Source organism: Aulonocara stuartgranti (genome assembly GCF_965226115.1).
Source record: "Aulonocara stuartgranti genome assembly, chromosome: 19".
Lineage (NCBI taxonomy): Eukaryota > Metazoa > Chordata > Actinopteri > Cichliformes > Cichlidae > Aulonocara > Aulonocara stuartgranti.
In genome coordinates this window covers 25003340-25026490 of record NC_138955.1, presented here as the reverse complement: position 1 = coordinate 25026490, position 23151 = coordinate 25003340, and the positions used below count along the sequence as shown (strand labels likewise).

At 41.8% G+C, this 23151-nt stretch overlaps 1 long non-coding RNA gene across 1 annotated transcript; it reads right to left on the bottom strand.

Moving 5' to 3' along the window:
* Nucleotides 1–1170: 1170 nt before the first annotated feature.
* LOC309695033 lies at nt 1171–1683 on the bottom strand. The gene is made up of 2 exons (XR_014273027.1): nt 1535–1683; nt 1171–1441 (listed from the first exon to the last, which is right to left on the bottom strand). It is a non-coding gene; the product is annotated as an uncharacterized lncRNA (long non-coding RNA).
* Nucleotides 1684–23151: the final 21468 nt, after the last annotated feature.

Below are 23151 nucleotides of genomic sequence, written 5' to 3'. Positions count from 1 at the left end.
AACCAGAAGACGAGACACTGTGCAGTCCCCACAATCCTTTTAGTAAACCGACACTCATTCCTGCAGCCGCATCTGCAGCAACACCCATATCAGGAAGAACATAATAATCCCTTATTAAGTGAAAACTAGAGATCACAGTAGTTTTGTAGTAGTTTAAAAGGGTTGAAAACAGACCCCACTGAGTAGATATAAATATAAAAAGTACGAAATAAAGATGAACAAAGGGAAAGTTACAGTAGAAATGATCTTTAGAGTATTTGAAATTAATAATAGCAAGGATAACAACCTGTAAAGTGATATTATCAATGAAACACAGTTGGCATGATGACCATGCCCACAATGTATAAAATGGATATAAAGCAAATAATTCACATGAAAATATTTTAATAACATAAATAAAGTATATTAAGGCTGTGTCACTGTTCAGCCAAGGACAGTGTGTGAAAAGGTAACTGTCTCCACCCTGGGAAAAGGATGATACTGCAGGTCATCTGAAGCCCTTGATGGATACAAAATAAAATATAAATAATATAATAGAACTGCCTGGTCCGCCATGCAACAGAGAGAACAAATGTGACCGCAGATTGGATGAATTCTAAATTATCTGTTTGCTGAATAAGATGATCCTAACTAACAAATTGGCTCAGTAGTAGTATAGTGGTACACACTGATAAAATATTATAATATGCTATTGCTGTTATATAAGACAAAGAGGATAATATTAACAATGACATAATATTAATATGAAGAGGCACCTTAATCGGTTATGTTGTGAGGTGGATAATTGTTAAGCAGTAGTCTGCATCAAGCTTAAGGTTTGCTGAAACTCAGTGTAATGACATGTGAGATGAAGACAATACGGAGAATAACTAAACTAATGAAGTGCATAGAGGCACTTGACCAGCTTGAAACCTATCATCCTAGAATGACACATTGCTGAGATATAGAGCACACCTATAATAACAACCAATAAGCAAAACCCTGTAGACAACAGCTACAACTACAGGAGAAGCTGAATTAAATATGTAGACACTGCTCAGCTGATGAGCATGTTCCACATTTTCTTTTTCTTTTTTGTTTCTTTTAGAGCAGAAGCTGCTGTAACACACCCAAAGAAAGACTCTAGGTCTGACCAATCGTCTCAGTCGTGGGCAAAAAGATGACAGTCAATAAAATTCTAAAAGATAATTTATTGACGAAAAATATATCAAGAGATAAAAGATAAAACAGTCCAGTGTCCCACTTATGAATTGTATAAAAACACACAGTCCCAAGGCCAGAGCCAGCTATGCCACACGGCCAAGTTACACTCCACATGTTGCCTTTAACAGGGTTAGAAGTTGTCCTTGGAGACCCACCACCCTGCAAGCATATAGTCAGTGGTCACTCAAGCCTCTGCAACTCTGCTGCCTTTAGGCTGTGGCATATAATAGGCCCTGGACTGCACAGAAAGACAAAACGACACACTTAATATAAAATTCATAGCGCAAAACCCATCCATCCCAAACATATCTGATTTCATCACATTACATACCTGCACAGAGAGACAAAACGACACAGCAGTGTTTGTAGTGTGGGCTATAAGTAGACCAGTGTATCAGTGCAATCAAGTACACCTGCCTCTAATTAGTCCAACGCCATTCCAGCCATTGGCTCACCAAAAATGTGACACACACAAAACCACTCCCATCCCAGTGCAACTTGACACAATAATATGGAGCTGAATTAACAGGCACATTAGTCTACCATGTTACAAGCTGCATGCTATTAAAAGCCAACATATGCAGACTTCTGCCTTGTTCGGGTGGCAGCATTTTTCTTTTTTCTTTTGTGTCCTGACACGTTTATGTCTTTGTTTTTTGTTTGATTATTTTGTTGGTTTTGGAAACAAATTTAAACGAACTTGTGACAATACTTGAGAGTCACAGTGACACATAGTGATTAGGCATATGATTGAAAAATGCCTAGGTTTAGAGCTGTGAGCTATGCAAAGTTAAATATATATATTTATATGTATAAATGGGAAACATTTCAAAGTTTGAAATGTGTGAGATCCATGATTTGTTTGAAAAACTAGAAATTATTTAAAACTGCCTTAAGTGAAAATGTAGTGTTGCATCTATTCTCCCAAACCAAGACAAAAAAAGAAGAAGCATTCTGTAACTTAAAAATAAGGCTGACGTGTTGACAATAGACTAAAACACTAATTCGCAGGTGGCTATCAGGAACAGAGAGGCGAGCAAAGTCACAAACACCAAGGCTGCAGACAGCCACGCAGAAACAGCAGATAACATAGAGACAACGCCTGCTAGAACCGTGGAGAGGAAGGTCACTTCACACGAGATTGTAGGAGGAGGCCACAGAGAAATAATGCAAAACAGTTTTGGGGCAGCCACTTAAGAACTTATTTGACCTTACAGCACAGGCCGAAATTGTGTAGGTTACGCAGTAACCACAGATAGTAAAATAATAGAAGCAAAACCACTTTCTTCTTCATATTCTGCACAGAGCGCTGAGCTGATAGCTGTGATTCGCGCATGTGAAATACACAAAGATAAACAAATAAACATATATACAGACAGCCAGTATGTTTTCTCTGCTGTGCATCATTTTGCAAAAAATTTGGCAAAACAGAGGAATGATTAGACCAACCGGAAAACCGGTTCAGCATGCCAGCCTGCTACAACGCCTACTGACTGTAATACATTTACCACAACAACTCGCATTGTGTAAATGTGCAGCACACAAAACTGATGGCTCTTTCATAACTACAGGCAATAACTTTGCTGACAGAGCAGCAAAACAGGCGGCGCAAACGACAAACATCACATTGATGGCAGTAGACACACATCAGATTCCACTGGATGTGTTGAAAAATGAACAACAAGCAGCAAGCACAGCCGAGCAGGCAAAATGGCTAAAACATGGTGCAGTTCTGACAAACAACTTAATGATGCGTTATGGCAAGCCAGTGTTGCCAAAATCCCTCCACAAAACGGCCGCATTTGTCAACGGGGGGACTGACCAGTATTGTCAACTCTCATTTCTACACTGTAAATTCTACACTGTAAATTTTGAAACATCAGCAAAACAATTTGTCAGAACGTGCATGACGTGTCAAAACAATCCACATGGACTTTATTGAGCTAAATGAATGCCAAGGGTAAAAATACGCCCTAGTGGTTATAGATGTATTCTCAAAGTGGCCAGAAATCTACCCAGTGAAAAAGGCAGATACAATTTCAGTAGCAAAATGTATGTCTAAGTAGGAAAATAAAGAGATGATTGTAAATAACGAAGAATGTAATGATGTCTATCAAGTGTCTTGCAGATTACAGCCCAGTGTCCGGGTTCTGATCAAGGTGCTCCAAAGGAAAAACTGGAGCGCACCCAGGTGGGAGGGACCACATCAGGTTCTCCTCACCACGCCCACCGCTTGCAAAATTGCGGAACGACCATCCTGGATCCATCAGAGTCACTGCAGGCGAGTAAGTGAAGCCATCTAAACTCAGTCGACACAGGCTCGCCCAATTGTTGTGATCTCGCCCGGTGGAGGGAACAGCCTTTCTGGCCGGGGGGTCTACTCACGACAGGAGGGTGTGTCCTGTTGTCATGAGGTGGTGGCTCCTAATAACTGCCCCTATCCTCACAGACGTCTGGCCTGTGGCCATACAGCATACCTGAAGATCGCAGTTGGTGCCTGTTGGGCCTGGCAACACACCCAGGCTACAGTACTCTTTGGTCCAAGGCCAACTACAGCATCCCAGCAAAAGCAACCTGGAGGTCATCATCACCCACAAATGTGAACTGTTCCGGACAGACCTACCTACTGACCTGGCCCCAAGTCTCAGACCCACTGCCTGATGTAATTCTACTGAACAAACTGAACGCAGCACAACTGCCAGTATGTGTGATGAATAATGGATCGCGGGCAGTGGGGGAGCTGCCTACTCACCTATGTAAATACATATACACTTTCTGCCCACCGAGGAATGAGAGGAAGTGTATGGCCTGTTCAACCAACACAACCTGTGCCAGTAACGCGACGCTGATGAGCCTCAACTGTCGCTCCGACTACAGCTACCGAATGCCACTACAAACAAAGACTCAGTACCAGACAGGATGTGCACGGACGGCACCCAGCAGTAGAGGAACCAGAGTTTTGGCTGACTGGTACTTCCTATGTGGCAATAAGGCTTATCTGTCACTCCCTGAAGGTTGGGGGGGGGTCTGTGCGCCCTGGTGCAACTATCAGATCACGTCTTCTTCATGCAAAGTGTTGCACATCACCCAAGCAGCCGACAGAGACGTGAAGTGGACATCGCCGCACCCAATTCTTTCGGCATTACAGTGGACACTGGAGTGCCGGGAGAGTTTCGCATCTGAGGAGGAGTGAAATTCTTACAGAGCTTGATCCCCGGCATTGGAGTTGCCGAGGTGCGGGATCACGTGGAAATCAACCGATATGCTCTGCTACGACACATCAACTTAACTAAGACCCTGGGAACGGCCTTAGCAGGAGAACAGAAGGCCATCAGAACGATGGTGGTGCAGAACAGACTGACACTAGACCTGCTAACAGCATCACAAGGAGGAGTTTGCACGTTTATCCCTGATGGATACGAAGCTGGAGGAGACATTTATGAAGCTTTGCAGAATTTGACCGTTCTGCAAAAATATGTCACTGACCACACACCTGGAGCAGCTACAGCACAAGGCTGGCTGGACTGGCTGGACTGGCTGTTCGGCGGTTCATGGCTGGCTGCTGTAGCAAAGCCGTTTGTCCTTGTAGGTCTCATCATGGTAGCACTGCTCATATTAGTGTTGTGTGTGGTGCCATGTCTAAGAGTAATGATTTCAAAGATGATAACAACTACAATGACTGCTTATGTTGCCGTGCCTCAAGAAGAACAGCATCCCGTCGCAATTCTGTTAGAGGAACTTGTAATAGCTGCCAATAAATGACGTGGTGATTAAAAAGGACTTGTCAAGTGATCATGCACTGATTAACACATTAGTAGTTTATACAGGTACAACATAAGGTTTTCTTATTCTTTTATCCTTTTATTTTTTGTAGTTTTAGTTTTATTGTTTTCTCTTGATTATTCCTGTTGTTATTTCATTTACTATGCTTTTCTTTGTTCTTTTATTATCTTTTTATTTGTTTTATTCTTTAGACCACATGATTTACATTTCTGCTATGTTGACATTTTGAAAATTAAAAAATTGCTAAAGATACTTAATAAATAACCTTCACAGACAATTGTTGTATACATTTAAAATAAGTTAAAACAGGAGGGAATGTTAGTGTTAGTGTTCTTCTAGCATTAATTTCAGCTCAAATACTGACTAAAAACCTTGAAACACAGGCCCTTAAAAACATATTAAAACAAATCTTTCAGGTCATTCTGTGAGCAGTTCCCTTATTGGACTTGAAGCGATGTCCTTTAACCATGACTGAGGAACCACAGCTGCTCTACATACATTTGAGTGCAGCCTTTTACTTTACACGTGCACATGTTATTTACAAAGTATAACCACAGTTAATACTCTTAGCAACCCATGAAATAACTGGTCCTTGGTTACTGTGAAACGTGACACTGTGATGAGATAAATTAATGCAAAGATAGAAATCACAACACAGCTGTTTATGAATTAATGACATCTATGTGTTCATCTATTATTTATTAAGCATAACCACCTATCCTTTAGAGTTTCATGAGCAAACCCTGACAGGTGGCTCCTACACTTCCATGCTCAGGGTTACCTTTTTTTTTTCTTTCATTCTGTATTTTTGTCACGGCTGCCGAGGCGAGCCGTGTGGAATAAATGAGGATCCAAGCGCAGGCAGTCGTAGAGGAGTGAAGGTGATTTATTGAACACAAAAGAATGTGGACAAACAGCAAACGGGGCTCGAACTAAACTAAACTGGGAAACAACTAAACTACAGAGCACAAACCTGAATGAAAACGAGCAGAGGAGGATGACGATGAACAGCAGGGAGAAGACACGGTGGAAACACAGACTGACACAGAGTAATACAGACTGACACGGAGGAACACAGACGAACCGGCAACAGGCAGGAGAACACACAGGGCTTAAATACACACACCAGTAATCAGGGGATGAGAGACAGGAGGGCAACACAGCTGGGAGGAATCTGGGCTGACGGGACAGGGGAAACGTAAACTGATCACACTCACATACGACACGGACCTTCACAATAAAACAGGAAACTCAGATACATGGAACCAGACAAGACATTGAACTAAACAGACAGATTCACAAACAGATGGGGAGACACCATAGACAGACAGGTACAGACGCAGACTTAGAGGCAGATCGAAAATAACACAGAACTTAAACAATCATCATCTAGAAAATGATAACAAACCAAAAGCGCTGGGTCACCGACCCAGGACCATGACAATTTTATAGTTTGGTTTTGTTTGTTTTTATTCATTGGATCAGAATCTAACACCACTGGTCAAGATGCTATCTTGTGTGTATATCAGAAAGATTACAAATACTACCAGGCCTATTTGCAGAGAAACCTAAGAGAGAGGTAGAGCGTGGGCAAAGGAAGAAAGGAAAAGAAGGTCTGACTTGTTTAAAAAATGGAGATACATGGAGTAGGGTTGTTGCTGATTTACATTATTGTCTTAATGATCTGTGCTCTCCAAGTGGCCTTTTGGTTGTAATATAAATACAGGAATTTATGCAGCTGTAATCACAGTGTGCATTAAAGAAATATACGATGTAATAATTACTGTTCAAAATTAAGTAAAGTAAAAGTAGCGTAGTAACCAAACTAAACTAATAAGACTATTATGTCATTGCTTTTGTTGCATGTGGTTACAATGTGTTTTCACTCTTGGATAAATTTGCAAGAATTTCAAGCCAGCCTTTTTTACTTTGTCATCACAGGGTATGTAGTATTTTGTGTGTGTGGTATTTTGAAGTAAGAAATGATTTCAAACATTTGTGAATAAATTTGTAACATGAAAAAATGTGGAACAAATGAAGCACTGTACATGCTGTCTGGATCTACGGTAAAATAGAAGGACGTAATTGTTCTTTTATCCAGCAAATGTTTGCTTTCTGTTATAATTACTGTATTTCCTGACATAGGAAGTTTGGCAAAAGTGTTTTTCACATTTCATTTTCAAACTAGTCCCTCACAAACCTACTTTCACCCAAATTTAGTTTGTTAGGATCTGGTTTTTAATTTGCTGTCGGCTCAGTGTTAGAACTTAAAAACTAGCAGATCGTGTTTGTGTCCCTAATAGAAATTTGAAAGTGTGTGGGACTGTAACTTAAAGTTTAAGACTTCCTGGGTAGTTATATGACAAAACATTCTTGCATCATGATTTGGAATAGCAAAAATAAACAAGTAGCATAATAGATTACTTTCTTCAGGGAGTAAATAAGAAACATAATGCAAGCAGTAAAATACAATGATAAAAACCCAAGAATAGAAAAAAAAAACTTGATAAAAACAAGAACACTATCAGCATCTAGAATATTCACATATTGTTTTTATGACAGTGTCTCCTTTATAAACATTCATGGTAAATTACAGCTGACCTAACAGGAAATACCGAATGTTTTTTCAACTTTACCAGACAATAAAACATTAATGACTGTGAACCACGGTACGTAAAGTATGTTGTTTTAGTGGGAGATTATTTGCCTTGCCACAACATGAGAATTTTTAGTTCACTAATGAGTACATCACTACATAACACACTCGTACCTATCCCACATCAGCACTTGAGTTGAATCTAGTTGTTGCCCCGCAGCAATGTTGAGTATATTCACAGGCAACATGTGCAAGCAGGTATTTCTTAAGTAGTATTTATGACTACTCTGTTATGTGAGATGAATACCTTCACACATGTGAGAGAGATGGGAGACAGGAGCCTATATGTTTCATTGCAACAAGAATCCCTGCAGTCAGAATTGGTTAATGTTGGAAGTAATGAAAGCTTTAACAAAAATGCCTGTTATTTATGTAGCACAGGTCTTGTTGCTCCTATAAGTTGGACATGAATCTCTGGGCTGTACTTTGTCACACATTGTATGGACAGAATTTCCAGGCGTAGCCCGATGGTGGAAGGTTTCCACTTTGGTTGCCTCAGAACAGAGCTGGAAAGTAACTCTGTTCTCTGTAAACTTTGTTATTGTACTCAAGTAAAATTTTCAGGTATCTAAACTTTAATTGGGTAGTTATTTTTCTAGCACTTTTTTTAGTTTTACCCTCTACATTCTACTTCTTATATTTTCAAAACATACTCGTTACTTTTGGTTTAACGCCTTTGAGGAGTTATTATCTCACATTACACGGGCTTTCAAACATCAAACTGATTTGAGCCTAAGCAGTAAGACATGAAAGGCAATCCTGTTCATTTATTTATTACAAGGAGACACCACATTAAAAGAGAGGTGAAAACCATGTGCCATAGTCAGGGTTTAAAGTGTTCTCGGCACAACACCAGAAACGACTGCACATGTCCAAAAGTTGGGATACTTCAGGATCTAGCTAGCCCTGCAGAAGACGAGTGAGTATAAAGGGAATAATATGTTGTGGCGAGTAATTTGAAATGCAACATTTCTGTCAGCCTGATAAACATCAGCAAACACACAAACTGTTTGTGTGCAGTTTGTTGCACAGTGTGTTGCAAGCTAAAGGTTCAGCTGCTGTAGTTCACAGGGAGAAGAAAGAAAGAGGGCTAACTTCACTCAGTGATGGAGGAAGATGAGGACCGAGCAGGAGAGGAAGAACAGAGGTTCGATTTAAAGGTAAGGACTTCTCAGTAGTGCTTGATAAACTCAAAATATAAAGCTTACATGTAAGTCTTCATGTTTTTAAATCACATACTGGGTTTGTACATGTGACATTATGCTTTTTTTTCATATTGTTAAACATGCTGCAAAACAAGTTGACGTTGACTAACTGCATTATTGAACGGTGGCATCAAAATCCTCTGCAGGTTAATGCAGGCTAAACAGGTTAGTTTGCTGAGCTGTGATGGGTTGAAAGTAAAGAGTAGTGTGGGACTGGTGCAGAGTGGCTGTGGTGCTCATGGTCAGAGTAAGGTTACATCAGGTGTAGCAGAGATTAATGGGATGTTTAGCTGATGATGCTTCACTGAATTTCACCTTTATACCAACTTTATACCATCTAGTATAAAGACAGCATTTACTGTCAGTGTACTTATGAAACATCATGTTAAATCTTACTGAATTCAGATGTGTAAATCTATAAAGAGCAGTAAACCCCAGAGCACAGATCACAGCATGTAGAAAATATACTGGAGCTCTCAATAGAAATTATTTTGACTTATTTTTCTTTTGCCCGTGCTATGCCATTACAACAAATATTAGGGTTCCCCCATCCGGTGAATCCCATTTTAACCCCCGACTGTACACATTTTCCTATCTAGAGGCAATTTAACTTTCTAGAATGTAGGCAACAGAAAATAGAGTTTTTTTCCTTATTTTTCTCTGCTCATGTTCTACTTAAATTAGACCAAAGTAAAGTTTGTATGGTAAAATTTGTGCATGGTTCATACTTGATATGGATGCTTTGAAGCAGGGGTCCCCAATCCCAGTCCACGAGGGCCGGTGTCTCTGCAGGTTTTAGATCTCACCCTGGGTCAACACACCTGAATCACATGATTAGTTCATTACCAGGCCTCTGGAGAACTTCAAGACATGAGGAGGTAATTTATCCATTTAAATCAGCTGTGATGGATCAAGGACACATCTAAAACCTGCAGGGACACCGGCCCTCATGGACTGGGATTGGGGACCCCTGCTTTAAAGTATCCTCAAAAACAAAGCTTTTCAGGTGGTTACAAAAATATCAGCAATTTCATTTCCTATCCATTTTCTGTTATGCAAATGTTTTTTGGTGCTGTTGCTAAATAAAATTATTTAGGTATTTGATCCCTTTACTACTTCCATTTCTCTCCCATAGGTTGCGCTAAAGAGCACTGCATGCCAGTGCTATTGACTTCACCAAGACAGTGAACTGTCAAATTTAGATTTTTGCCCGAGACAAACATGTATACAACCCATATTTACAACTGCTTACCCAAGTTCAAATCAACTGGCCAATGAGATTGTTGAGACACAAGTTTGGATGCACTGACCCAAACAGGAAGCTGAAGAAGCAGAAAGTCTTCACTCCTTAATGGGGTGGTCTTTAGAGTGTGTATGTTGTTTGTGCGTGCAGTTCATCTGGGTTAGTTGGTCTGGGTGTGTGCAGTTCATCTGGGTTAGTTGGTCTGGGGCAATACAAACACACATTTACCACCGTGTATAAACAAACATCTGCAGCCTGAAGTCTGCCTTCTGCTCTGTGTGTGACTGTGTCCTTGCATGTGAACACATGCGTGTTTGGGCGTGTTTGTATGCGTGCTTATGTTACACTTGTTTGATAATATACATCTGTTTTCACTATCACATTATTGAGTTATAGCAAAAGAAAATCCCCCAGTTTAAAGGTTTAGGTTGATGAGTTGGTTTAAACATGCATATATGTGAACACACTGCAAACCCATAATAGCCTATGGACTGATATCTACATGATACAGTATGGATTTTCTGCAAAACTTTAAAGGATGATGCATCACTCCCAAGGACCTTACCTCAAAACCTATTTTCTGCTTCCCTACAGCAGCAGCAGTTCTAGCTATGTCAGCAACACCAGCTAACATCAGCCAAAGGGAAGCTCCAAGCACAACAAACTCTACAGTGGCCAAAATGAAAAATTGTTGTGGCTTTGGATATTTTCATATTCATATATTTTCACATTGTATTGTTAACAGTTGAGTAGGTGATAAATTCAGGAAACAACCTGTGCACCGCAATCCCAGTGGCACACTCTGTACTCACAGGAGTATCCCAGATCCACTCAACGTGTCTACATATGTCTGAATCTTCTGTTGCCTTAGAGATGGATCTACTGAGCCTGTGCTGACAGGTCAGATTTAGGACTGAATACTGACTCTCTGAACCCGAAGAGACTGCCTGCCACAACTTTGAAGAATCAGTCAGACAAACTTTAGTTGTGCAGAAAGTTCAGTACAAAGAGTGCGCTGTGCAACACACAGGAATATTAAAACACAAACGATCGGGTTTGATCAAGCGTTAAAGCTGCCAAGCACCTGCTCTTCTCATGAAGCACACAGACCGGGGGAATTCCACTGACTGCTGTGATCCATGACTGATTTCAGGGGTTAAACCCACGAGTGACAAAGAGGTTAAAGAGGCTTTCTGTGCTTTGATGCGATGCAGAGACAGATTGCAAAGGTTATCAAACCTGTAGAGTTCAAACACCACAGAAGAAGGAACTTGGAATGTGCAGTTTTAGAAATCCTCCTGTGGTTTTAAACTTACACCTGCTTATTTTTTAACTTATTTCCTTATTTGTCTTCTCAGGATGCAGCTTTTAAAACATCACAGTCAGTGAAAGATCAGCTTCTGATGTCTCACTGCATAGAGACATCAGAAGCTGTGCAGTTGAAGAGGTGAGGAATTACGTACATTCTCAGGAATAAGAAAAACGTGCATCAGGAGGTTCCGATTAATCTGGACTAATATTTAAAATGATTATGCAAATCTTTTTGAAAACACTTTCAGTAAAACAGCATGCTTTACCTGGTAAATCCAGGGATTTATTAAGAAAGGCAAATTTCTTCTTTTTACCGGCAACTGAAGAGGTTCATTACAAGAACCTGAAACCTGTAGCAGCCACTCTCATCAACCATGACAAAGACATAATCAAATATACTGAGCAGAGTGGGTGATGCCTGGAAATGAATAACAAAATGAAAACGGGACTTTGATTATCAAAAAACTCCTGGAAAACATTGTGGGCCGAACTCCATTTTTACCACTCAGTCATGAACTTTCTGCAAACAGGCTCAACACAGTTTGAATGATGTCTTATGTGCAGTTGCATATACAGCCATCCTGATTATGATTCTAAAAAGAAAAGAAAAAAACATACCATACAGTATGTGACTGAGCAAAGTTCCCCAAGCTCTTCCAGTGTACACATCTCCTGTTCCCTTCGGCCCCAAAACTTTGAGGTACTTTGAGGGCAAATTTCTCTGAGGCATCACAATCAGCCTGGAGGAAAGAGCTGGGGAGGTGATGAATAAAAAATACGGTGGGAGTAGTAAAGCACTTTGTATTTTAAGCACTTGACTGGCTCTTTTTCAGCCTAGGCAGGTAAAGATTTTAGAGAGTTGCTCCAGGGCATTTTTTCGGGGGTGGGGAGTAAAGAAAGCTGCTGATGGACACAAAAGAACTAAAAGTAATAGATCATTTTTATAATGAATTTACAGATTCCATCCTTGTTTTAACATGATCAGATATGTCTGGGGTTTAGGTACCAGTGCATATTTGTGATGTGCTCCCACTAATCACGGTTTCTATGTACAATGCACAGCATGATTGTCCCCTAACTCCTCTGTGCTCATTCTGGGTTTACTCCTGTTAAGGTTCAAAATATTGGGGATGGAGACAAGAGCAAAAACCACAATAACAACACTGGTCCGGCCGGGTTGAGTCAAACGATGATTTAATGATCACACACGTGGGAGATGGACACTGATGCAGACAGCCTCAAAATCTCAAAATGGTGGAGCATTGCTCAAACTTTTATAGCCTCTGGTGCCTCCACCTTATCATACAAAGCCTAAACATTCACATGCTTTCTCTCACACAGCGCCTGAGCTACGACCTTGGCTCCCTGTTTATCTGCTCCTGCTGAAATGGGGCAGAAAACTCCAGCACACTCTGTTCTCTTCTACTCAGACAAATTAGATTTCTTATAACTCAGCAGTATAATGCATCATAAAACAATATCATTCATTCACAACAAGTCAGCAGTTTAATGTAATGCAAATCAGTTTAACTAATGCAATAGTTATCAGCTTCTTCTAATTCAGGAGAATAATGCAAACTAAAACTACATAATAATTCACAATCTTTAATTAGGGGTATAACATGGCATAAAATAATATCATAATTTTACACTCCATTGTTCTGTCTTTCTTTCATCACTCAAAGTCCCTGGCACGTGCTCTCGTGCACAATCATTTTTATATATTTTCAGCTTAATCATTAAGTGGACTCCCTATCCTCTTGCATGCCATATAGAATTATGTCCTAAAATCCAGAAATTTTGGAAAGATGTCATCAAATGTCTATCTGAAGTGTTAAAGGTAAAAATCCATTTAAAAGGTAAACTCTGTGTACTTGGAATATACCCAAGAGAATTTAAGCAACTGGAAAAACAAACTAAATTACTGGTCCATGGGCTACTTCAAGCCAGAAGAGCCACTACACTATGTTGGAGGAGTATGGATGCTGCCTCTGTGAGACTCAGGAAGAAGGAAATTGCAGACTCTCGGCCTGGAAAGACTAACATAGATTGCCACGGGCAAACAATGGGACTTTGTGAATATGTGGAAGCCATATATGGATATTTTAGGGAGTGGAGGTGAAGGACGTTTATGAGAAAGAAGGAAAAGAAGAAGGGAAGGAGGGGAGAATCTTGTTTATCCTAATTCCTTGTATTTTTGTAATACTGTGTGAACTATGCTCAATTCTACATTTGAATATGATGTATGCAGGTTTGATGTATGGATGGGTGTGTGAATGTGAGGGTGTTCAAATTTCAATAAAAATATATGGAAAGAAGGGGAAAAAAATAAGTGGACTCCATGTCCTCTTGCATGCCATATAGAACTATTGATTGTCTCAACACAGTGATTTTTCTTTTTGTTGAGCTCAAAGATGTTCTGTGTAGGTTTACAAGTAGTGTCGAACAGTAGGAGGTAAACTCAACAAACTCTCAAGAGTAGGAAGCTTTTCCATTACCATTTAAGTTTGAGATGTCTTAGAAATTGTCAGTACAGACAGAACAAGCTTTCTAACATAATCTTCCCATTACTGTCATCTTTAATCTCTTTTTGTTCCACAAGCACGTGAAGTCTGGATGCTGTTACTAATCCATGACGGTTAAAACAATTTCATCTCCGACCTGGTCCAGTTTTATGCTACACAATAAAACATTTCCCCAGGTCGACGTCAACGTTCTCTGATTTTATTAAAAGTGCGAATCGAGTGTGGAAAAACACAGAAATGGACGCGTTTTCAATATCGCTCAGCCTTTTCCAATTCCACTTTAGGTCGACATGCATTATTAAGAGCTGCATCTCTGTGAAAGTACCTGCGCTGTGTCGAATGAACAAATTGTGATGGCAAATAGGATGTGAGTGAGAACTGGGTCAGAACGACTCGGTACAATATGACTCAGCATTATCGCACATCTCTCCATTTCCTTACCTCCCCCCCACCACCACCACCACCACCGCTAAGCTCCCAGTGCCATACAAACACACTCAGTCCATTAAAACTTCCAAAGCTTCCATTTCCTACATTTAGATGCTCAGCGTGTAGCAGCCTCGCTCTCACCCTGCTGCAGCATGCAAACTGATCTGCTGTGAGGAGGGAGGAAAAAAGCTGCAGTCGATATTCATTTTCAATAAATCAAACTTTTCTTTGTTCCTACATTTCTCTCCTACTCAGGCATAAAATTACATTCTCTTCGCTAACATGCTGTCACCATTTCAAACCTCTTTACAGGATTATAAGTGCCTTTATTTTCAGTGCAGCGAGATGGGATTCCTTGCAGTGTTAATGCAAAACTGAATGCTACCCAGGGAGGCAACAGCCACACAGGACTTTGCTCTTTTTAGATCTGTTTCGATGGTTTGGATGTAGTGGACGCACTTCCCACATTCGCATTTTGGACTTTTCTAGAGGCCCCTGATTGCTCTCCAGTTCTAAACGGTGCCACGCACTCAGTCACTGTCAACAGCCTCAGTTTCACAAGCGGAGCTGCTTCACAGCAGCAGGCAAAAATAGACCTCGAAGTGGCTGCTATCGGGGTGAAGTCTTTGACGAGATAATAAATGTCTGCTGGAGGAGATGATAAATGTCTCAGTGCTTTCTCCGTTCCCCCCAAGAGGACATCATGTGCCCACACCCTGTCATTTCAGGAGAGGCTCCAAGCTCATTCGCTTCGAGAGAGAGAGAGCAGAGCAATCACTATTTTTATTGTCTGAGCAAAAAACAGGCAACACTTCCATGATGGCTTGTTCTGACTAAACTGCTTGCTGACTGTGTGCTAGATGTAAGGGGCAGCATGACCCCTAGAGGTCACATTAAGTCTTTCCAAAATGCATCAGTAAGAGCTCTTATGTAATAAAAAATGATGGCTCCCGTTTCAACCACTTATCCACACATGTACACTATCAATCACAGCGATAGCCTTTAGACAAGTGTATAATATATGCTGCTTAAAAACAAGTCGTTGTGACAACAACAAAATTTTACTCTTATTACATCTGCTCCCGTTATTATTACAGGTGCAGTTACAATGGCTCATAAAGCAGTTTCATGGCATCATGAAAGTCAGGGGACAGGGCTGCGTATAGGGCGGCCAGGGCAGACCTGAGTAGAGGCATCAGGAAAGCTAAGGCTGCCTATAGGAGGAGGATTGAAGATCACTTTGCTGACAACGACCCCAGAAAAATGTGGCAGGGGATCAATCACATTACCAACTACAGAAGCAATAACCAGGCAACATCTAGGACTGATGCCTCACTGGCTGAGGATCTAAACCGTTTCTTCGCCCGCTTTGAGACGACCAAGCCCTCAGCTGCCACACCACTTCCACCCGCCCCCAGCACTGGCACACTAACACTTAGGGAGCACCAAGTGAGGTGTGTTCTAAGGTCAGTGAATCCCAGGAAGGCGGCAGGTCCTGATGGAATACATGGAAAGGTTCTCAGAGCATGTGCTGACGAACTGACCGGAGTCTTCACTAAAATCTTCAACCTTTCCTTGTCATCAAACACCGTCCCACCCTGCCTCAAAACCTCCACCATCATCCCCATCGCCAAGAAGACAGCTGTGGCCAGCCCAAATGACTACAGGCCTGTTGCACTTACGCCTGTAGTGATGAAGTGCTTTGAGAGACTGGTCTGTCAGCACATCAGGGCCGGTCTGCCTCCCACTCTGGACCCTCACCAATTTGCCTACAGGACAAATCGTTCCACCGAGGACGCTATCACCATAGCGCTCCACACTGCGCCGAGTCACCTGGAGCATCGAGGAAGCTATGTGAGAATGCTCTTTCTGGACTTCAGCTCAGCATTCAATCATATCATCCCGGAGATCCTGGTCCAGAAACTGTCTCACCTGGGACTCTCCACCCCCATCTGCCTCTGGATCAAGGACTTCCTGACAAATAGACCACAGTCTGTCAGACTCGGCCCCCACCGGTCCAGCACCATCACACTCAGCACCGGGTCTCCACAAGGATGTGTTTTGAGTCCCCTCCTGTTTACGCTCTACACATCCGACTGCTCCCCTACCCATCTCTCAAACACCATCATGGACTCATCTCAAGGGGGGATGAGTCGGACTACAGAGATGAGGTCAACAGACTGACTGAGTGGTGTTCAGTTAACAACCTCCAACTGAACACCATGAAAACTAAAGAACTTATCTTGGACTTCAGGAAGGGCAGAGCAGACCCGGCCCCACTTTACATTCACGGGAGCTGTGTGGAGAGGGTACACTCCATGAGGTTTCTGGGCGTGCAGATATCTGATGACCTCTCCTGGACTGCAAATACTACAGCGGTGGTTAAAAAGGCCCAGCAGCGTCTCCACTTTCTGAGAGTGCTCAGGAGGAACAACCTGGAGGAGAGGCTGCTGGTGACATTTTACAGAGCCACCATAGAGAGCATCCTAACGTACGGCATAACAACATGGTATGCAGGGTGCTCAGCTGCAGACAGGAAAGTACTGCAGAGGGTCATCAACACAGCCCAGAAGATCACTGGCTGCTCTCTGCCCAGCCTGGAGGTCACTGCAAACTCTCGGTACCTCAGCAGAGCTGGCAATATCATCAAGGACCACTCTCACCCCAGCAACCAACTGTTTGAACTATTACCGTCAGGCCGACGGTACAGGTCACATAAAACCAGGACAAACAGATTCAGGGATAGCTTCTTTCCCAGAGCTATCACCGTAGTAAATAAGCACAAAAACAATTGAACCTATTCCATACCGTCACTGTCATTATATTATGCTGCTATTCATACTGTTTTAGCGCGCGGCGGACACTAAAGCGGTCGCGCCAGAATGTCACGCTAAAAAGAAAGATTCTTTAAAATACAAGGGGGAGCAAGCAAGTCAGATACCACGGGCACAGAGAGGAAGCAGGTCTGATCAGAAACAGTTTATTACTAGGCCAGGGAGCACAAATAAAACACCCTTAAAATGTACATAATAAAATGTTTGCTCTCTACTAAAAACAATTCTAAAACCCGTAAAACTACCATTTTCTACATTCACTAAACCCCCCCCCCTTGCTATAATTAGGCCACATGTTCATTATGGGTCCATCAGCAGGCCAGGAATTCCTCCTTTAGAGCAGAGTCCACGCCAGCCCCGTCTTCAGCAGACAAGAAAGAGCCACCCATCTTCTTGTCCTTCCGCTGGCCCATCACTTCCCAGCCCGGCTTGCGTTCTGCACCCGAATCCATGATGCGACCACCGCCACAGCTCCCCTTGCGTCGGTGTCCTGCAACATAACAAATAGGGGCCAGAACAATGGTCCCAGAAGCGGCCCTGGCTCATGGCCATGGTGACCCTCTCCCAATCCAGCTGCACCCAGTAAACAACAGTAGAGACCCTACTCACAAATGCAGGCAGAGGTAAACCTCTGCCCTGCTGCCAATCACACGCGTTGTCTCTTACTGTTGCCGTTCCATGAGGTCAGGACTTGGTCGCCGCATCACACTGGCCGTCTCGCATTAACCTTCCAGCCTCTCTCCTTCAGTGCCCAGCTAGCCTGTTTTTAAAAGGTCTTTACACAGCTGATAGGCCACCTCTGGACACACCCCTGCCTCAGCAGGTGGTCCCTATCAGCTAATTAGTCCCATGTGCAGCCAGTCCACAGTGGATAAAAACCATGTCACATAAAACACTAAAAACCATGCAATAGAAACAGAATAAAACCATGCAAATAAAACACTCATAAATAAACACTAAAAATCAGAATAAAAACAATATACAAGATAAATACAAATTTCCACTGTGTGACACTGTCATTATATTAATGCTGCTATCCTGTATATATTGTACATACTATTGTTTGAGTACTTACGATTGTTTTTTTTTTGTACTTTTTATATTTTACATTTATATTTATTATTGAAACTTGCACCAAGGGAGTGGCACTCCAATTTCGTTGTACTCTGTACAATGACAATAAAGGCTATTCTATTCTATATTTAGACTGCAGGGCTTGTTCAGAAATGGTCAGAGCTTTAAGGTGTGGACTTGGCATCAAAGTCCCTCATTAGTCAGATGGACTTTTAAGGCTCTGCTGCTAATGTGTTGTTTGTTGATAACAAATAACACCTTCAAAAATCCTGTGGAGCCTCTGAGTCACCAAATCAGCACAAGACAAGACACACTGACTCATAATTGGACAAATACTATATTATGAATAATGTGGCTGGAAGTTAAACTTTGTGCATGTCAAAAGTACTCAAGTGTTGACTTGTAACACTGTAATGCTTGTAGATCACCATATACAATTAATCTGGCAACAGTATCATTTGCTTGTTTATTCCGTTAATTCATGTCTCGTGCTTGGAGACACCTAATAGAAACATTATGTAATGTATGTAATGCTTTTAAATTAGGACTTGGTAACGTTATTACTGCCCAGTGTTGTCGTTACTCAAAAAAGGGTAATGTGTTACATATTACTCGTTACTTTTCTTTAGCCCTTTCATGCATAGTAGTAACTACTTGGACAGCTATTCAAAGGCTGTTTTCTTGTATTTGTGTCAGTGCTGATGGTATACTTGCACATAAACCACTCTATACCCGCCACCCACTGGTCGTTTAATGTTACTATAGATGTACGACGTGTTTCACTGTAATCATTGTTATTTAAACCTGTCATGCATGAATTATGACAACCTCTTTAGTATTTTATTCATCTTTTATGCCTAAAGATAAAAATACTTAAGTATAGTTCATGCATGAAAGGGTTAAGGTAATGCAAAATGTTGCTTAATTACTCGCCTGGGAAAGTAATTTGTTACACTACTCATTACATTACTTTCTCGTTACTCTGTAAAATGGCGTAAAACATATGTTGTCATAGTTACCAGTTAACAATATTACCCCCGAGACTACAGTTCCACACATCAACACAAATGCCTGTCCTAATGAGGACACGCATACAATCCTTCTTTTAGTTTTTCTAAGCAGAAAACGGACAATCCAAAGCAAAGTTGGAAACCAGCCCAAAGAGACTGCAAAGCGATCGCCACACTGATTAGACACATGAACTGGTAGGAATGGAGGATAGGAACCTGACTGCTCATCACTGCCTTTGTTACTTGTTAAAGTTCAGGTTCTGGCTGCTGATCTGGGGTCAGGGTGCACTCAGCTTTAAAATCAGCCTTTCCACTTTTGACTAGCTTCTAACCTTCACACACAATCACCAAAACTCGGGGTGTAGTATCTTGCCCATGCAGATTGGAGACTGGAGACTGGAGCCTTCTGATTAGAAGATGACCTGCTCTATCTCCTAAGCTACAGCCACCCTGTTAGCATGGGTTCATCACTATGGGGGTATTTATATCACACACCCTTGTCTGTTCTTATAATGTTTCAACTCCTTATCTATAAGACTGAGGTGTGCAAATGTTCTTTGACCTTCTGCTCTGACCACAATGAGGTGGTCAGACAAGTTAGAGGAGTTCTCAAATCCTTGTCTGAACACTTGCCTCTGTCTGTACGTGCCAGTATTTCAGCACTGACTGCGAGAGTGTGTGCACATAGATTCAGGAATGCAAAGAACAAGCATGTGGTCACAATAATCAGATCTTTTTGTTTTTTTCTCCCTTTTTTTAAAAAGAGGGTCTGGCTTTGCATAGCATCCTTTTGTTGGTTTCTAATAATGCCTGCAATCTGGACAACAAAATAAAAGGAGGAGCAGGGGTAGGGATGGCATGGGGGGTTGGGGGTGCGTGATTTTGTTTTGGGGAGGAAGACGGAGGCGGATGTGGCACTGACTATGAATCGCTTTAATTGCTTTTCTTGGCTGAGTGGGAGTAACTGATTGACTTCTGTGGTATGAAGAGGACAGACTTGCTGCCACAAGACTGTGCATTCATGCACGTGTGCACATTTGTGCAACTGATTCCAGTGCTTCTGCAATATTTGGAGATTAGCTTTTGTCTCCCTGCATTTACAGCATATGCATGTAGGGCTGCATGAACATCAGTGTGTGTATTTGTGTGTGTTTATGTGAGTGTAGGAAGTCTGTCAGCTGTGTGTGTGTTTGTCAGAAGCATCTGCTAAGGCACGGGCCAGATGGAGTGTGTATGAGGATTTGGTGTGGAGGCACGAGCTCAATTCTTCCGCCTCCTCCTTCTATTCTGCCTTCTGCTCTGTTGCTCCAATAAAGAGGAGGCCCAGCCGGGGGCCCGACAGATGTGTCAGTTTAACATTGGAGGCCCCTGAAGGAGACAAAAGGAGGCAGGAGACAGCAAAGTGACCGTGCAACTGGCCTGACTGACCTCTGAATTTAGCTATAGATAAACATGCTTCATATGTAGACAGGGATCTGCAGCAGTGACCTGAATTTACATGACTGAAACACCCCGCTAATTCACTTGTTGCTCCTTTTGAACCAAGCAGAGTGGTGCAGAATGTCATCCCAGTGGAAATGAAGAGGTTCCGTGTGTTAAAGGTTCAAACCTATCAATAAAGATGCATTAAAGATACATGTGGTTTAATGTGAATATACCAAATTACATATTGCGAAATACATTAATATTTTATATACTGCCATTTTGGTTAATTGAGCTTTAAAGCCTTCTGCCCCGTTAATCATTCTAAAAAAAGAACAATGCATAATTTTATTCTAAATTGTTGTGCAGATCCATTTTTCAAACTTTGAAATCTAATATAATACTTTACCCCTCTGCTGTATCATATAGCATATCTTTTGCATAATTACTCTTCAAAAATGTATGGAACAACCAGCTGATAAGAAATCTGAGAGAAAGAAGTTGATGGTTGTTGATTCAAAACAAGGGTCAAAACAAAGAGGTCTATAACAGCATGTAATCTAGATTTAATCTACATGCAACAGCCTTAATAGTGCACTAATCATGTCAGGTTAAGATGACAATGATATTAAATATGACATTCCAAACAGTGTGTAGATTCTTTGCACAAGACAAGTCAGCTCATATTTAGCTAGCATCTGTACTAGTATTTGCTAGAGTTCAGGACTCACATAGCAGCTATGATACAAAAAGATTAGAAAGCATAAAAAAATTAAATAACTAATAAAACACCAGGTTACTGTCAAGGGTGATGTAAGCTAAGTCGAGCAGCAAACATCATGGCTTTCCTGAGACTAAAGCAAGAATGGAATTGCAATCTCAGAGATTTTAATATAACGTTTTTAAATTTCTATAAATGTTGGATCAATATTTACTCAGGGTTTGTCACAAGTCTGTGGCGGCAAACTGAGCCAAATGCAGACACTCAAGGCAGGGACAGGGTTCAAGATTTTAAAAAAAGAAGGAGCTGGAGTTCAAAACCAGAGAACAAGAATCTAAAACCAAACACTGTTCAGGAGGTCGGTAGAAAGACCACATGGAAAGTGGCGGCGACGGAGCAGTTCAGGGGCCGACATCTTGGAAAGTGGTGGCGGCCCAGGCAAAGCAGATCCAGAGGCCAAGCAGGATGTGTGGACGCACTGACCTCTGGCAGAGATGGAGCTGGACCAGGTGACAGCACGGCAGCCACCGGCGGTCGAGCTGGTGGCGGCATAGAAGCTGGAGGAAGGTGGAGCTGCAGGCAACAGCGTGGAGGCAGCGGGTGGATAGACGGACTCACCAGAGCCCCCAGCGGAGACGGACAGCGGCGTGGGAGCCGCAAATGGCTGGGTGGACTCTCCTGGGCCTCCAGAAACACTGACAGACAGAGGAAACAGCTCAGAGGTAACCACAGGTAACACAGCAGTCTCAGAGCTGATAAAAGCAGAAAAACAGTCCACACTAAATATCAACATTAACAGTCTGTGAATGGGCGACCCAAGGAACAGAAAATGCAGCTTTAGGAAGCTGGAAAATGTACAGTTCAGTTTCTTTAGGATCCAGTTTGGGTTCAACAAAAACCTGAGGGTCCTCAGTTTTAACCTTCAGAGTAAAGTTCTCAGTCAAGGAGAAATGGTCTCCAAATGTCCTGCTGTGAGGTTATCAGTCTTGATTTTTGATCCGAGAGGAGCACAAGGAAAGCATTCATTTTCACTCACCGTGGTGGACAAACCGTAACCCGAGGCTTGGAAAGCTGGTGTCGGAAGGTCTGTTTCTTCTGAGAGGAGGGAGGCAGCGGACCGGGCTGCTAATCCCCTGGCGGGCCCAGGAGGTCGGCAGCCAAGGCTGGAGGGTGAAGGTGGAGTGTGGTGAGGAGGAACTCCTATACCAAGGGGTGTAGCGACTCCAGTAGAGCTCGAAATGACAAGTTGTGACTAAGAATCTTAGCACAAAAAACCAAAGCAGCTAACATTACTATGTTTGTGGGTTAGTTGCTAGTCTCAAATCTCCTACTCCTGCGTGTATATATACAGTGGACATCTCTGAATCTTGTTTGTAAAGATATGAAGTGGAAGGTCCAATTTTCCCCGATCCTTGCAGTTATAAGCAGATCTATTTTGCGGAAAGCTTTGCTTAGGAACTCAATGCCTTAATTACAACATTTTCATTAGTTTGTGTTTAATTTAATATGATTAACCTTTTAAAAATGTATAATGTCTCATATGGAGGGAAATGTATTTATTGTTGTCTTGTTTGCTTTGGTTCTTGATGATTGTAAATGGATGTGATTCCCTACTCTAGCTGTACACTCTTTTGTTGATTGCAATCATAGAACAAATTCCATTTTAGCCACTGGGGACACACATTATATCAGCATCACATAGATGCTCTCATTATGACTATTATTTTCAGGGTTT